At 41.3% G+C, this 18,107-nt stretch overlaps 1 pseudogene; it reads right to left on the minus strand.

The window, feature by feature from the left end:
- Nucleotides 1-2,236, minus strand: part of LOC101704515 (SRA stem-loop-interacting RNA-binding protein, mitochondrial pseudogene) — a 39,458-nt pseudogene extending 37,222 nt beyond the window's left edge.
- Nucleotides 2,237-18,107: the final 15,871 nt, after the last annotated feature.

The raw sequence follows: 18,107 nt of genomic DNA on the forward strand, positions 1-18,107 counted from the left end.
ATTTTGAATTACTCCAGAGCCACACTTTGGGATATCTTCAATTTAAGACTTGGCTCTTTCCAATGCCTCTCTTGCCACCCACATGATCAGCTTTCTTCTCCTAATACCCTCCCCATAAAGACTGCTCCAGTCCAGCCACAGGCATCTTCTTCTTCTTCTAGAGTCCTGCGCATAAATTCTTGGAAGCAGTTGCCCCTCACTGCTTTAAAAATTATTTCACTGGTTTTCTGTTCCACTTGTCTTTTTCTCAAAACATTTCAAGATCCTCCAATCCACACAACTCTGAGAAATAGCGAGCTGAGAAACAGAGGACAGAGAAGACAATAGAGGACTGAAGAGTGCAAGACTTCTCTTTTCTCGAGACCCAGAGGAGATGGCCCATCTTTTGGGCAGAGCGGCCAGTCTTAAAGGCCACACTCATTTCAATTTTCCACTCTGTTTTTCACAGCTGAAGTGCAAAGGATTTAACCCTTTGGGTTAATGTCTTCTCTGGGTTTGTTACTGCTTTTCTTCAGAGTGTGATGCATTACCTTCCTATAAAGGCACGAGTGTGAAGGCATATTCACCTCTACACACTCTAGATATACTGGAGTTGGACTAGCTTGGACATCACTGCTTTCTCTGCAGTTCGTCATGGTATCTGAACAACCCAACTTCTTATTAACGGTTTCATGATGAGACTTTCAGGTAATTAGGGAGATCCTGTTTTCCAGAGAAGGCTCATCTCCTCAGAACTCTGGTTCTAAATCATTGTAGATTTGGGAGGGTGGATGTTTTGATGGACAGTCTGCCATTTGGGGGCTGGAACAGTGTAATGGGCTACTTATGTTGAACTGATCCCTAGTATGTGTTTGTGTCCACAAAGAGACACAAGCTTGCATGATTTTTTTAAGGGTTTCTTCATGCACTTTTGTTATTTATATTTTTAATTGTGTGAAAGTACCCAGAGGCTTAGTGGCAAAGAAGACAGTTGTAAAAATTGAATAAATAAATAAATTAAAATTTAAAAAAAATCCGAGTTAGTGATGTCTGACTTCCTCTATTCATGTTATTGCTACTCTTGTTGCTTTTTGGTTTTTGTTTTGCTTCTTGACTGTTGTTGTTTTCCAGGAAAGCTGTCATTTATCGTGAGAACAAGAGCAGCCATGTGTTGATTTTTCTGGATCCTTTTTGGATACTATCCCAGTGCTAATGAAGGCCCTTCCAAAGTGCTAATGAGCTGGTGCCAAAATCAGTTATGCTGAAAACAATAGAAGAGAGTGGTACACAGACAGCATGTACACTCGTATGTGCATGCACACACATGGATATTTGAATTAATATATGCAACCCCCTCTGTCCGTGCAAATACACACACCTATTTGTGCAAACGTGGTGTGCGCTGGAGCCACAGAGAGGGAAAATTTGAGCACTGCGCTTTATTTGAAGGACTTTTTACATCTGCTAGCAGAAAATTTTCTGTGATCAATGACTAAACAAAGTTTCTAGGTTTTTCTGTACTCAGATTCATCAGTTGGGAAGCTGTTGGAAATGCACATTTGTCAACCTAAAAAAAATTAGGGAGGAATGTAAGTGTGGCAGTAGATCTTATGTATTTTAAGATGTGAGGATTCTACTACAAAAAACACCAGGAAAGCCCTTACTTTGGACTTAGCTGTTGGGCTAATTTTAATAAAGTCTTTAACATTGATCTTTGAGTAATTTTGAAGTAGTTTATTAGCTGACAGGGAATATTTTGTAGCTGGGGCTTTCTGTGCCCTCAGTAGATTCTCCCTTTCTCCCAGTGTGTAATTATTCTCTCCTCAATTTGTTTACACAGCTTGGAGATGGGGACAGAGTTCTCTGGTGACCATGCAACTGACTGCAATCACCCTAAAGAGAAGCATTTAGGAGCTATAAAATCTAAATGCCCTGCCATGCACCATTACATCGCACAGTTATTCAAATTTCGTAAATTAAATAATCTCAAATAACTTGATTTCGGGGCTTTAAAATTCATCTCCATGGTGCCCCGTAGTCAATTTCCTTTATTATTGTTCATCAAGTAGAATTTATGTTTTTTATGAATCAAAGTCCTAGCCTTCCTGGCGGTCTGAACGGCTTGAGGCTCCCCGGGCCGAGGCGGTGGCTTGGTGCGCCATCTACCGGCACTTACGGCGCAGCGCCGAAGATCTCCCGCCGGCCGCGGGCTCCCCAGTTGGGGGAGCAGCCGGCTGGAAGGCCAGGGTGGCCACATGGCGCAGTCCATGAGAAATCGTAGACCACACAGTGCTCTTAGCTACCGTGCCAACGAATCCCTTGGGCTGTGTTATTGTGGGCCAGCTTGAAATTTTGGCGACAACCCGGAGCGCCTGACTGCAAAGCCTCCACGTTTGGTCGCATCCTGCAGCTCCTGCTCTTCCTTATTAAAGCCCAGATGATCTAATTGAGCTGCTGTTAGCAGTAGGAATCTGGAAAGCCAGGAGAGGTGGAGCCTCCCTCTGCTCACGCACACTGCTTTTCGGAGGGGACGTTTTATAGTTAGAGACGGTGGCCACTGATGCCTGAAGATCATCATGCAAAGGCAATGGATGAGTTTTTGCCATGTGCTGTTGTTGTTTTTAATATTTTAATTCCAGAAAAATCTTTTCTCTTTAACATTTCTGAAATGGAGTCAAACTCAAGGTGCAGTGGCAACCTGTACCTTATTTCAGAGCTGGTTTCAGCTTATGTTCACTTTAATTACCGTTTAATAAATAAACAGCCACTGAACAACGCTGATATGGTTGAAGGAGGGAAATCCTTTCCAAGCAGCATTAAAATATTACTTAATTCAAACTTCTCTGATACTATTTTTGATCTACCTTGCTGTGGTAAAGTTACTGAAATGCTGTTTCAGTAACTGATGTGTTTTCCCACTTTTTAAAGAATATAATCTGAGCATAGACCAAAGCACCCAGGACGTTCCTTTTCCCCTGCAGGCTTCTGAGCAGAGGGCCCCTGAGTGGATACTGGTGTGGCTGAGAGTGTCTTCCCATTTGTCAGCCTGCTGGCTGTTCCCTTCCCCCAAGTCAAACGTTTCAGCGTAGCAACAGATGGTGTTGTAGGCTTTTTGCTGAGTTTAAAATGGTCTACTTTGTGCTTTCTCAGGAGAATTGTGACCATAAGTCTGCTCTGTCATTAGTAAGTGGAAACAAGACCATGTAACTTTCTCTTAAAAATTAGGATCCTCCTAGCCTGCTGGTTCAGTGTTATTAATGTGTTTTTCTCACTGTCAAAAGGCAGTTTCCTTTCATTTCCTTAAAAGGAAATCACTTCTCCTAACATGTACCACCATCCCCATAGTTCCTATGCATTTTTCTTAGACGTTTGTGCAGAAAAGAAACCTAAGGAAAAGGTTCCCAGGTTGGAAGGAAAACAGACACATTTTAGTCCTTTTGCATATGTTGTTTTACAATTCTTGGGTGATTTTAAGGTTATTTTAACTTCCAAGCAACAGTCAAAATGAGGTAGCAAAAAATAATACAAAAGAAAGCATTTGATTCAAGAAAAGCAGATTGAGGATTGGTGACGTAGCTTAGTGTCAGAATGTTCATCTAACATGTACAAGGCCTTGGATTTAACCCGCAGCACTGTTAAAAACAAAACAAGATTGAATGGTGCTGGGGGTCTTTTTACTGACATTACATTTGACGAAGAAAATTCCACCCTTAAAAGACTTGCCTGAGTGCATTTCTTCCTGCTGTTCAGTGGTGTGAAGAAAAACCAATGCTTTTCTTGGTAGGTTGTTAAAAGTTCAAGGTAGAACTATTTTTCTTTCATTCTTCTAAAATTCTGGCCTTGTAGTTAATCTCCTTTATTGTTGTTGTCACTATCATTAGGGTGGCTTTTGTTACAGAGCTTTCTTGGCGTGCACAGTCTTGCGTTGCCCTGGGTCCTGTACCTGTGAGGCTTCACCAGCCTGCGCCGTGCCGATTTGAGTGGTCACCTGTGGGACATGCCCGCTCTGCCCTTCTATCTCTGGCCTAATCTACTTGATTTTTTTTCCCCCTCTCTACAAGGCTGAAAAGAATTGGCAAAGAAACACAGGGATGAACTAGCTTTCTCAAACTAGTTGTTAGTGTCTATTCTTTTGTGAGAAAACTAGAAACAAAATGGCTTTGTGGTTTCTAAAACTAAAACATCTATAGGGAGGTGTTATAGGCTGAATGGTTTCTCCTTCCCCAATTCATATATCGAAGTCCTAACTTCCAGTACCTCAAAATGAGGTCGGATTTGGAAGAGGGCGTTTGTAGAGATAGTTAAATTAAAACGAGGGCATTGGGGTCTGTCCTCTTCTAATATGCCTACTGTCCTTGTGAGAAGAGGAGACTTAGACACAGACCTATGCAAAGAGAAGAATGGAGGGTATGACTGAAAAATACAATGAATATTTAATTCAAAACATTTTATTGTAGTAAAAGACAATTGTCCTTAATGCCCCTCAAAATATTCCTCCTCGCTTAAGACACACTTATCCCACTGCTCTTGCTCCTTTCTGAAGCAGTTCTGAAAGTCTTCTACTTTGAGTGTCTTTAGTTGTGGCTGCCTTGATGTCCCGATTCCATTTTAAAAAGCCAGAAGTCTTATGGTTCCATATCTGGTGAGCATGGCAGATGAGGATGCACCGTCCTGTTTTGACCAGTCCGCCTTTCTGTTGGGCAGCACTCAGACCTCATGAGAAAGGACTTCCAGAACTGCTTCAGGAGGTGGCAAGAATGATGAGCAAGTCTGTTTGAAGTGAGGAGGAGCATTATGAGGGGGAATTAATGACAATGTGTTTTTTATTGTAATAAATTTGTAGTTTAAACATTCAGTATATATTTTGATCACCCTTTGTATGTGATGACACAGTGAGAAGATGGGTCATCTACAATCGAGGAGAGAGGCTTGGAACGGCTTTTCCCTCACAGATCTCAAAAGAAACTGTCCCTAATGACACCCTGACTTGGAGTTCCAGGCCTCAGGGCTGTGAGATAATAAAGTTCTGCTGCTTCAGCATACCACTCTGCCTGTGGTACTTTTTATTGTTTCTTTTTTTTTTGGTACCAGGGATTGAACTCGGGTCCTTGCACTTGCGCAGCAGTCAGCAAAACCACTGAGCTAAATCCCCAGCCCTTTTTAATGGCTGCCCTAGCAAACTAATACAAAAGGTGAGAATATTGAGCCATGTGAATATTTTGGTATTTCAAAGTAACTTCTATTACTTAAAAATCCTGAATTTTACCTCTCCAGGCAGGGAAATGTGCTATGCTTGTGCCCTCAGTAGTCTGCAGCCTGGCTGGGTCTAGTTGAGTCCTCTGCAGACCATAACCTCACACTGGAGCCTCTGGAGCACTATTGCCGATGTAACCCATGGCTCCTAATGGGAATAAATGTCTTCCATTTGGCTTCATGTATCTGAACACCAAAAGCATTTTACTGCTAACAAATGAAAAACTTCAGGACTGTAGTGCTGGGTCTCTTGCAAACCCTTCACATGACTTTGAACAGAGATGTACCCTGTGGACCTGCAAACTTAATCCCAGAGCTATTGATGCACCTGTCTGTACCACCCGGATGGAAGGCTCAGGTGAGAGCTTTTTGCTTGTGCACTTGGAAGGTGAGGTCTCATCAATAAATGCTCTTTAAGGGCTCGCTTGATTAGTCTTTTTATCAATGCAACTGTTCTCCTCAGGGTGTGCAAGCTAATTGCTAATTGCTAATCAAATGCTAATTCTTTGGTGGATGCCATAGGCACTGGGTTGCTTGCATGTGTGCTTGTAGTACTTCATGATATCTGGAGAACCCATAAGGATAGACATGATAGATCTGGTTTAGTAGATAAGAAACACAGCTACAACTTTTAGTTGGGCTTAGCTTTTCATTTTAGGTTAGTCAAGAAACATCTTAAAACCAAATCCAATCATGAGATTCAATGCCATTTAAAAAGATTATAGATCATTTTTATTTCTATTTTCTGTAGTGTAGATAAGCCTCAAATCTCAAAATATACAGGAAAGGAGTAAGAAGTAGAGCAAAGAAATATGTTTTTATACAGACTTTTTGCTAAAGTTCTATAGAAGTCTTGAAAAATCAGGCATTACCAGAGTAATGGGTACAGGTCACGGTGACAGCACTAAATAAACCTTCAGTAATAAACAAATCATGGTGAGTTTCCATATGATCACTATCATCTGTGCCTGTTCCAATAGGGCAGAGAACTTAAGGAGGAAATGAGCATAGTGTGTCATATATATCATACTGACACACCCCAAGAACGAGACAAACATTCTCTCAGGGAGGCTTCCACTAACTGATAGAAGCCAACAAGAATGTGCATTAATATGGATCTTATGGTTTGTAATCAGCTGTTCACTTCCCTGGATTAGGTTGTGTTTTACACACACACACACACCCTATGAAATAAAAAAGAACACAGTAGACATAAGGCATATGCTCTTGGGCTTTGTGGACTAATCAAATGTCAAAAATTGGAGAATTAATAAAATGAATACAATGAGTTGTCTAACTCAAAATTATATATATATATGTATATGTATGTATATATATGCCACCTTTGCTTTGGATTCATGTCACAAGACTCTACATAAATTAAATTCATAATTTGATCCATCTTAAAATAACTCTCTTTTGCTGTGGAGGTCTTTAAGGTCAAGTTCAAGAAGTACCAACACTACAATGATGGCCCATTTAATGCTTCTTTTCTGAACATCTTCTCTGGTATTGGTGCATTTTGTCTCTCCTCATCCCTGTCTGCACCAGAGAACTGATGGGCTGTGTATTTTCAGTATCTAGTACCTGGTTAGAATATGACAAATATTTGAATTACTTTTCATTTTTCACTTGTCATCAGAATATTTGAGCTGATATACCAAATGTACTCTTATGAAATCACATGACTTGAAATATCATTCCCTTCCAGATACTCTCATTTTAATGTTCACATTTAAAAACATGACTTTGTTTATTGGTGAATTGACCAATCTGTGATAAGGTGTGTTAAGCAATCAAGAGAATATTTTCATGATTTAGTAGAAAAGACCCTGATGTTTTTCCTATCAGGATGGTCCATGAGATGAATGTGATGTAAAACTATGATACATTTTACTGCTATAAAAGCAGCTCAGAAATCTTTCAGCTGCAAACACAAGGTGACATCTTTAAAGATAAGGACACTGAGGTATTGATTAGACAAATCTACTTGGCAAGGCAGAAGTGATGTATACATAAGGGGGTGTTGGGAAAAACTTGTGAATGCTCATTTTAGGAAATACTTTGCACAGTTTATAAATAATGATAATTATAATAAAGGCTCTGCCAGGGTCTTAAGAAATCAAGTAATATAAATTGATTGTCAACATATCATTTTAAAGATAGATTCAATTAATGCTGAATCATATAGTAATTCTTATTAAAGTACTGTACATATGACATTGAAATTAATACCAAATGAATTCATTACAAGTGAGATAATTACAATGAATACCCAATAAATTAGCAGTGACAGGACATTTAGAATTCTAAGCATTACACTGTTGAGGATAGCAAATGCCCTGGCCACTGCTGAGGTGCCAGGTCACCTCAAGCTCAATTCCACAGGTTTCACAGTCTTTCAAGGTCTGTCCCTCACAGCTGGGCTCAAGAATGGCCACCATGGCTGTGCTGGACCAGATACGTGGAGAGAACACTAAGTTCATGCTCAGTGAATCTCCTTAAGCAAACCTTTAGTAAAGAAATGCTGGTGATTTGAGCAAACTTCTGGGTCTTGAATAGGAAATTTGCAAAGATTCTGGAGTTGAGATTCTATTTGGAACATGAGCCAAGTCCTTTGGTTGTTCTTTTCTCTCCTTTCTGTCTGTTCCCTAAGTGTTTTGTGTTCTGGAGGAAGATTTCTCTGGCTTCCGTGGGGATCTAGTACAATTCTCTTATTGTGCATAGGTTCATGCTGGGAGGCAGAGAATTTAAGGGGCTCCCCAAGAGCCCCGGGGAATAGTCAGCTCTTTGTTGTTGGGATAAAATGTCTGAAACACACAGCTTAAAAGAGAAAAGGTGTATTTTGGCTCATGGTCTCAGAAGTTTCAAACCATGATCATCTGGCTCCAAGGCAGAAACATCATGGTGGAAAGTTGTGGTAGAGAGAAGTTGCTTATATTGGAGCTAGGAAGCAGGGAGAAAGAGAAAGAACCCAGGAAGAGAGAGATAGCCTTCAAAGGCACAACCTTAGTGTCTTACTTCCTCCAACTAGGCCCTGCCTCCTCATAGCCCTGTCAGCTATGAACTCATACATGAGCAAATCCATTGATGAGATGAGTGTCCTTATAATCCCATCATGTCTCTGGGCCCCATCTCTGAATGTTGTTGCACTGAGGCCCAATCCCTCCACGCGTGAATCTGTGAGCTGTCTGCTTAGGGGACAACAATATGCATGACCGCTAATGTTTACTATGCACTTATCTCCACTCAAACCTTGTGCTAAATGCTTTATGTGTATCTCGATACAACCCTCAGAGGGAGATTGTATTGCGTCTCTGCTTTGCACACAGTTGACACAAGTTGAGTCAGGTGCTTGAGGTTACCCATCATGTCCTCTGTCACCAACAGTCTGCTGTGAATCCCCAGACTGTCAGGAAGCTGTGCAGTTCACCTTGGCTCTGGCAAAGCACAGGCTCCTGTGTGTGTGTGGATTCCAGGGCCCCAGCAGCCACACCCAGAAGCTGGGACAGAGGTGGGGAAGAGCAGCAGGAGGGAGCAGAGGGAGCAGTCACAGGAACAGGAATCAGCATAAGTGACAAATGTCACTTTGGGGCTGAAGGCTGAAGAGTTTGATGCCTTTACCCTAGCCGATGCCCTGTCTGTCTGGGGATGGTAGAACCGCTGAGCAGAGGGGCCTTTCCACAGGGAGCTCTCTCCTCCAATTGTCTTCTGTGTGAGAAGTAAACTTCAGCTGTGTTAGGCCACAAACATATTGGGGCTTCTTTGTGTCTCTAACTCACATAGGGTGCAAAACAAGGATGCAGGATTAGGGTGGTTTTCATTCCCACTTGACTCAGTGAGTGAGATTTTATAACTTTTACAAATCACTCTAGAGTCTATGACAGTTTCCCGGGAAGCAAGGGTCCTCCTATATCTGCCCCCATGTTGAAAAGAAGCTATGTTTGGATCTCAGTTTCCCTGCAGAAGCCTCAGACCTCACTGGAGTTCCCCTGAAGTCCTCGTCTAGCTCAGCCTCTGGGCTGTAGATCTACCCTGCACACCTGTGTTCCATCTCGTGCTGACCACATGACCCTTGCATATGTGTCCCCACCAAGACAGAGCTCTTTTTTTTTTTTCTCTCATTAAGTTTATTGGTACATTTTCGGTATAAAATACAGTTACATTCATCATTGGGATCTTGTACCATTACATGAGTATCCTGGTTCTTATTTTTTTCCCCCTTCTCTTGCCCTCCCTTCACCCCTCCACCTTTCCCTATTTGCAAAGACTTTGTTGCCATTTTTTTCCTTTTCTCATATTTTTTCCTTTCCCTTTTTCCTTTCCCCTACCCCTCCCACTTCCCCTGCTCCTCTAGACCTTTACTTTCTGTTACACAATATCAATTATACATTTTTAAAATTACGGTATCAAGATCTAGGAGACATTACCACAGATCTTACAGAATTTAAAAGGATATAGAAAGCATATTATAAAAATCTGTTCTGAAATAAATTTGACAACTTCTAAGAAGTACCTTGGAAGACAAATTAATGAAACTAACTCTGGAGGAAATATAAAATTTGAATAGCACCTATTAAAGAAAGTATATTCCTAGCTTGAAAACCTATCTATATGACAACAGCAGGCTCATATACATTTTAACTGATAAATTATATCAAACAATTAAAGCAGAAAAAAGAAGGAACACTTCTCCCCTCATTTTAGGAACTCAACATTGTGCTAATCCTAAAACTGGGTAAAGATAATAGAAGAAAAAGTATGAACATAGATAGAAATTTGTTTAACAAAACAAACTATTAGAATTCAGGTCTGGCAGGATGTAGAAAGTGGTTTTGTTATAGGGATGGCAGTGTTGGTTCAGCATTGGAAGATCCACCGCCAAAAGTCATCATTTAAACAGAGGAAAGGAAAAAGCCATATGATCCTGTCACTAGTTGGAGAAAAAGTATTGGACTAAATTCTACAGCTGTTTGTGGTAAAAGCTATCAGGAGACCAGAAGTAGAACGGAACCTTCTCAACAGATTAAAGACATGTACTCCATACTTCCAGTGAGAATGCCTTATATGAATGGAGAAGATACAATGCTTTCTCCTTAAGGTGGGGACCAAGGGCAGATATGCTTACTCTTTATCAAGACAGAGCTCTTAACAGGATTATAGTTTTAATGCATCTTATTCAGAATAATTTCAAATGTTGTAGAAGAAAATTTCTCTCCCATTGAACTCAGATCATCCTTGGGGAGAGGGAAAGGAGAAGGCAGATAAAGAGAATCATGAATTTACTGAGTCTTTACCCAAAAGCATTTGAGAACAGAATGATCATGAATTGGCAAGACTAAATTTTCCATTTGTAGAAATGGGAGAGCTAGAGAGATAATGAGGTTTGGTTATGGATAAAACAAGGTGACTATACCTTTATACACACACATGCATTTTACATACTTTACTTTTATATTCCTAAAAATGTAGTGGCTAATCAATACTGGGCAGAGTTGTGGACTCCTCCTGGCTTCTAGAAAATCAGGATGAAGTTAACACTGAGACAGGACTCTGCTCAGCAATGCAGTTCGTGCTGTAAAGGTGCCTGCAAATAGGGTGTTCATTTATTCATCCAACACAAATTCACTGAGCCATACACCAGACTTTCTAAGGTGCTGAGGGGTTCCTGCCTAAATGGATGGGTGTTTTACTCTCTGATGGTCCTCATATTCCTGAGACACACTAAGTACTTTTCTGAGATCAATCACTATGAAGGAATGATGTAGAGCTGTGGAAAGATGTAGGTTTGGGAGTCAGGCCACTGGGAACCAAACTCAGTTGGATGTGTAACTGGATGTGAGTTATGAATGCTCTCAGGGCTTTAGCTCCCTTGTTTGTAAAATGAAATTTACAGGTTGAGCAACCCAATCTAAAAATCCAAAATCAGAAAATTTCCAAAATCTGAAACTTTCTGATTGGTGATATGACATGACAAGTAGAAAATTCCACACCATAAAACTTTGTTTCAAATACAAAATTATCGAAAAAGATTTATAAAATTACCTTTAGACTATGTGTAGAAGGTATATAAGAAACATAAGTGAACTTTCTTATTTAGACTTAATTCCCATTTCTGAGACTGCATTTCCAAGATATGCAAATATTACACAATCTGAAAAACTCAAAATCTGAAACAATTCTGGTCCAAAACATTTAAGGTAAGGAAAATTCAACCTGTCACAATAACACTTACTTTATTGCAAGAATATCAGGGAGGCTAAGTGAGATCATTTAAGGTTTGGAATATATTAAATCCAAATTGATAGCATTCTGAACAACTCAGTACAACGAGGTTATTACGGTTGATAGAAAATGATTTTGGTGTGTTGAAGGACAGAAAGGTTCTGCAAGCATCTGTGTGGAAGTGGGGAGGGTGCCAGGACAAAGCACTTGGGCAGCCAGCCCTCGGGCAGCAAGACAAAGAGCTTGGGGTGAGTGCGTCCTGGGAAAGAAGACACACACTGGCTGTGCCTGCCTGGCCTACTCCCTGGAGTGCTTCCTGGTCATCTGGAAGCCCACACTACAGGGTGGCACTGGCCACACGCTTCCTGTGGGCGTACTGTGCCATCCTCCCAGGGAGCAAATGCTCACCTCCTTTTCCTCACCTCTAGCCCTGTTTCTTTACACCAAGACTCATCCAGAGAAAAATGCAAAATGGGCAACTTCTGTGAGGAAAAGCATGGAATAATTCATAATGCTCCAATTTTCCTCTGGGCCTTTGAAGAAAACCATCATTTTATTCCTTTGGGTTGCACACTGTTATTCCCTCATTATTCTCTGTTTGGAGCAGTGAATGAACAGAACCGCACAGTGGAGGAAATAAACCAAACAAATTGAGAAGTTCCTGACCATTTGAAGAACTTGAAATCTTAGCAGCATGAGTGACATAAATAATTCAGTACAGAATGAGGACAGGGTGATTAGTGGCTTTGCCAGTGAAATCCTCTCTGACACAGGTGGGGTTTCAGGAGGAGCAAACTGCACTTAAAGCAAGAAAACACCAACTGGCATATGCTTTAAATAAAAGGAGAAAATGGGGGAAATGGCAAAATGAAAATTTTTATGATACAAAAGACAAAGGACTGTTAGTTTTCTGGATTTCGGTAAAAGGATTCAAGGGGAAAATATAAGATCAACTGTAGGGGCAACATAGTGGTGGAAGTTTTGATTTCAGGAGAAGAAACATGATTTTCATGTAGGTTCAGAGAGATTGTGTGTCAAAGAGATTGGGCTTTGGGGAACAGGTGAGGCAACCCAGCTAGAAGTAACTAGCCTAGAAAGCAGGGCCTGGGCCTGGAAAGTGGACATAACATCAAGGATAACAAAGCTCCTCCTGGTAAGAGCTGCTTTCATCCCCAGAGGAGAGACTGGGGTGTGGCACAGTCAGGATACTGGAGTAACAAGCAGGAAAGGGGCTGAGATTGGGCTGAGCCTGTGTTAATTCATCCCTGCCTCTGTCATCCTTACCATTTGATTACCTGCAGACCAAGTGTCAACAAGGAGCTGCAGTCAGAACTGGCTGACTCACTAGGGCCTCAGTACCTTGTCTTTGATGATCTCTGCATGGTAGAGTCTTTTTCTAGAGCCACTTCCTGTTTCCCTCTGTGAGTCCTCAAATGTGCAAGCCAACTGAGCCATCTACTTAGGCCTTGGGAGTCTCAGGGATTACCGTGGGTCTGCAGGCCTCTAGGCCAAAAGAAGAAAAACAAAGGATGCTGAATAAAGGAAGCTAGAAGGCACTTGGCTCCACGTGTGACATGTCCAGTTAGACATCAGCACGTGAGTTTCTGGGAGGGATGACAAGGGGAAAGGGTGACTAGGTGCTAGGCTATTTATTTCCTCATCCAGTGCCTTCTGGCTTCAAAGCTTCTTCTTTTCTTAAGTAAAACTCAAGTATGGCTGGTCAAAATGGAAATAGCACATGGGATTAAGCTATTACCTCAAATACTAGCAGAGATCCCTCAAGCTCAAGAGCTTAAAACAACACCACTTACTAGTTCTTGCACATGTGTGGGCTGAGCTCCAGCTGGACGTGGTTCTGGCCCTGCCATTGCTCCTCCTCCTTTTGGGGCAGCAGGCCACCTTGGCTGGTCCTCAGGAGGACACAGAAGTGCAGTCGTGCACCTTTGCTTGCATGTCTGCTGCTGTCCCACCACTCAAAGCAAGTCACAGGGGGGCAGGCAATCTGTCACCCAAGGGGGAAGGTATTGTACAGTCACATGGGGAAGAATGGTGCAGAAGGCCCAGGGTGATCATCTGGAACCACGTAGGGTCACTTTTCCTTCTGTATGTCACAGTGTTCGACAAAAGGAGCTCCCAGCCTTTCTTCTTTACTTGATCAAGTGAGATGGAGCTTCTGGGGGGACCTACCTCGTAGAGCAGGGACAGTGAAGCCCTGGGAGAGAACAAAGAGCACAGAGATGTCCCAGAAAGGGAACTGCTCACACCTGATCTCTTCCTGGGTCAGGAGAGAACCTGCCTCCCTCGATCAGTGGTGAGTGTGTTTGGTCCTTCCCCTTTCTTCCTGCCTCCAGTAACTTGTGACAGCTCAGGGAAACTGTCCTTAACTGGCATGATCTGGAACAGCCCAAGAACATTTGGGCCAAAAAACTCAGGCATCCCTCCCCTCTCCCCACTATGTTATCACTTTTACCTCTGGAGGGGTCTGTGAGGTGAGTTCATATTTGCTGCTCAAATCCGGGGCTGCACGGACCTTAACAGATGAACCATGCCAGAGAACAAATTTCTATTGACAAGCAAGATAGACTGACATTCAATCCCAGGAGGGAATAGCTATCCCCTGCGAATACCATTGCCTGAGTGGTTCAGCCAAGGCCCATGAGATCAGGAAATGGTCCTCTACCTGCTCTGATGGTGTCAGCTCTGCCATGCTTGCTTCATCACCCACAAGTTCAAGGGCAGAGCCTGAACTAGGGTCCTATTAGGCTGTGCCTGCACCACAACTCCAGGTCTCAGAAGCCAGCAATGCCTTACCTAGAGCCTACAAAACTTTCCACACTTAGGATACCCAAGAGAGATCAATTAACAAGTTGTGGAGTTTTCCAATTTGATTGATTTATTGATTATAAATTGACAAATTCTAATTATGGATATTTACAGGGCACAATATCATATTATGTTATGATATTGTGGAATGATTAAATTAAGCTATTAACAAGAAATTAACATAACCTTCACCTTGAGTACTTACCATTTATTTTTATTGTAAAAACATTTGAAATTTATTTTCAAATAATTGTAATTTTGAAATATACGATATTTATTATTAGCCATAGTTACCATACTGTGCAGTAGATCTCAGAAATCTTATTTCTTCCATCCGGCTGAAGCTTTGTACCACTTGACCCCATTCTAGCCCTTCTTTTCCCTCCCAGTGCCTGGTTACTACCATTCTACTCTGCTTTTATGGGTTTGATGGCTTTAGGTTTCACATATAAGTGAAATCAAGCAGAAATTTTACCAATTCTCTAAGGATCGCTCCCTTTTATGTCACTTGGTGAACTTCTACTTCAATGTATTGTGAAAGTCAGGATAACTTTGACTAAAACTTTGAGTGAGAATTTGTTTTATTTGCAGTTGCTCTCTGTGGAAGTTGTAGAAAGGGTTCCTGGGGAAAATCAACACAGTGGCTGCAAGAAGGATATGGTGGACTTGAAAAGAGAGAGAAAAATACAGAGGATCCAAAAAATCAGGACATATTGGATAGAAGTACAAAACCCCCCATTTGTTTTCCTGTGTTTTCAGGTGTTTTAGATAGCAGATAGAGCTTACTTTCGAAGACTAATGCCTTAAATCTAGCAATATTTCATCTGAAAAGGAGGCTGGAGGCTTACAAAAAACATTGAGAGCATTATCTAAAAAGTGTATATTGTTTAAAACTTAGTTTATCACACTTCTTTTTTTGCTTTTTCAGATTCCCCAAAAGTTTGTTTAAGGTTGGAAATAGAGATGCAAATTGCACGAAACAAAACTAAACCTCCTGAATTTGTTTAGTTTTCTCTTTGGATGAGATCCACATCTGCTCTGACTTCAGTACCTCTGCGGGTTAAGGAGCAGGGAGAACCTACCATTCCTCATTCACTAAGGCTGCACCATTCCCAAGAGCTCAAAAATTGAAGTTTCTCATCATTTCCCTCTATTGTTTGCATTTTCCAGTCTGATGTTCTATTTTTTGTTTTATTCTCTACAACGCCAATGGGTGAAATAAGGGCAAGATATCAAATGGTAATTTTAAGATTTTGCAGGCTCAAAGGGCAGGAGAAAGATTGCCAGCACTTTGAATCTGATCCTGAAGAAGAGATGAGCCCCATGCTCTTGTGGCCAGCCCTGGGGTGACCTGTCTCACTGTTACAGAGAGCTGGTCTGCATTGTCAGGGATGGCCAGCACTCAGAAAGGGGAAAAAGGAAGGTCTGTTTAGTGTAATCTAAATACCAGCACAAAGCTGCAGGTGTCTGCCCAGTAGAACACAAACACTGTTTCTCTCAGGCACAGGAAGCCTTCCTCAGAGTTATTTAAAACATAAAGAGCAGGCGGACACCTCTGCAATGGTGATAAATTACGTCTCAAAGATGTAGAGTGCCAGTAAACCCCAGCCCTCCCCTTCTCAAATCCCTTCCTGTTTCTCTTTAAATCACTCAAGTATTATCCTTACAGATAAACTAATTTAACTTGACATCAATAATAAAAACCTATCTTTCTGCCTAGACTCCAATTCAAGCAGACTTTTTGTGCACCTGATGCATTTTTCTGTGGGGGGGGTTTGGCATTGTCTGGACACAGTCTTCAGTCAACTTCTTTGTGTATAGTTCTTTCTTCCTGATTTCCCTCCTTGCTTCCACCCCTGTTACTGCTGCCTTCCCACCGTCCACTCCGCAGTGCCAGTCTGCTTCTGCTCCTGTGATCGGGCTTCTGTGCTGGTGATACTGGTTGTCTTACACTTAAATACACTTTCTAAGGTTCCTCAGCAGACAGCAAACTAGACCAAAGGAGAATGGAAGCATTGACTTTGTTCCCCTACCTATCAAGGAAGGGGAAAGAATTGCCAGAGGAAATGAGGTATTTGGAATTCAATGGGGATTTGAAAACAATGCAGCCTTCTGGAAACTGTAGAGTGTTAAGGAAAGTTGTCCTCTGGGACAGGAAGGGTGACTGAAGCAATGTGTGTGTAGGGACCTCCGGCCAGGCCAGACTCTCATGGCAGCTGCAGGGGGCAGCTCCCTGGGAAACAAGAGGAGGCTCCATTTGGGAAAAGTCAGATGCACTGGAGGAGACACAGAAGCTCCATTTGAGCTAAAGTTTGTGCATTAAAATGGGCCAAATAGTTAACTGTGACTTGATTTAAATTATAAACAGTTGAATTTGGAGGTCCTTTCCTTCTTGGTGACAGTAGTATTCAGTGGTTCCTGGAGAAAATCAACATAGTGTCTGCAAAAAAAAAAAAAGCAGAGGATTTGGAGAGAGGAGAGAGAGAGAGAGGGAGAGAGACGGAATGAATTACAGGGTATCCAAAAATCAGGACACACTGGATTTTCCCCTTTGCTTCCTCTTCCCTTCCCTTCTGTTTTCTGTCTTTCCATGAGACAGCTGGTAGAACTTGTTGGTTAAGAACACGGCAGCTGTCTGTACCCTGTGCTGCCACATCCTAGCTATGTGCTCTTAATTATCTTTCCTGCAAAATGTAAACAATGATAATAACTATCTTACAAACATTTACCATTAAGATTAGGATTATGATTTTTAAACTTTTGGGAATGTAACACTTCCTTCAGAAATACAATAGTGCAAAATGATGTAAAATTTAGCCTTTCTTATTTAAGATTCTCCAGCCAGCTACTCACTGGGTGTTACTAAACATTCACCATGTGTGGGCCACGTGGTTCCATGCTGGGCCTCTCTGACTAGAAAAGAAGAAATCAGAAAGCTCTCTGGAATCAAAGCCAGAATACAGAACTTCCACTTAATATGTGACCAGAATTTTTACTATTTCTAGCTAACATTTATATAAAATATGTCCTTTACTATTATGACACAAAATGTATTCATATGATAATAAAACACTTAGTATTTTATGTTTCAAATTATGGTAAGACACATATCACATAAAACGTGCCATCTTGACCATTTTGAACCTCAGTGGTATTAAGTACACTCTCACCATTGTGCACCTTGTCACTGCCTCTATCTCAGGAACTTTTTCATCTTCCCGAACTGAAACCCTATATCCATTACACAACAGCTTCCCGTTCTTCTCTCTCAGCCTTTGCACCTTCTGCCTCGATGAATTTTACTACTGCAGGAACCTCACCTAAGGGGATTCCTATGGTGTTTGTCTTTTTAGGTTGGCTTATTCATTCAGCACAACGTCCTCAAGGTTCATCTATGTTCTACTTTGTATCAAAGTTTCATTCCTTTTGAAGGCTTAATAATATTTATCATTGTACGTATAGATCACATTTTGTGTATCCATACATCCTTCATTGGACATTTGGGTTATTTCTATCTTTTGGATCTTGTAAATAAAGCTGCTATAAATATGGATGTACATCAACACTTAGCAATTTGGTAATAATGATTATTTTCCAAAAAAGCAAAACAATTGCTTAATAATAAACTACAGGTAACAAACTTTCAATTTTTTAATTTTATTTTTTTGTGGTGCTGGGGATTAAACCTAGAATCTCATGCATGCTAGGCAAGCATCCTGCCACTGAGTACACCCACCAGCCTCCTCAGTTTTAGAAAGAAAACTCATTTGCTCCTTCAACAAACATTTACTTTCTTCTGAGTGCCAGGCACCGGGTGTCCAGGATGA

The sequence above is a fragment of the Heterocephalus glaber genome, unplaced genomic scaffold (genome assembly GCF_053883595.1).
Source record: "Heterocephalus glaber isolate CG9 unplaced genomic scaffold, H.glaber_assembly_v1.0 deba00001553, whole genome shotgun sequence".
In the NCBI taxonomy this organism is placed as follows: Eukaryota; Metazoa; Chordata; class Mammalia; order Rodentia; family Bathyergidae; genus Heterocephalus; species Heterocephalus glaber.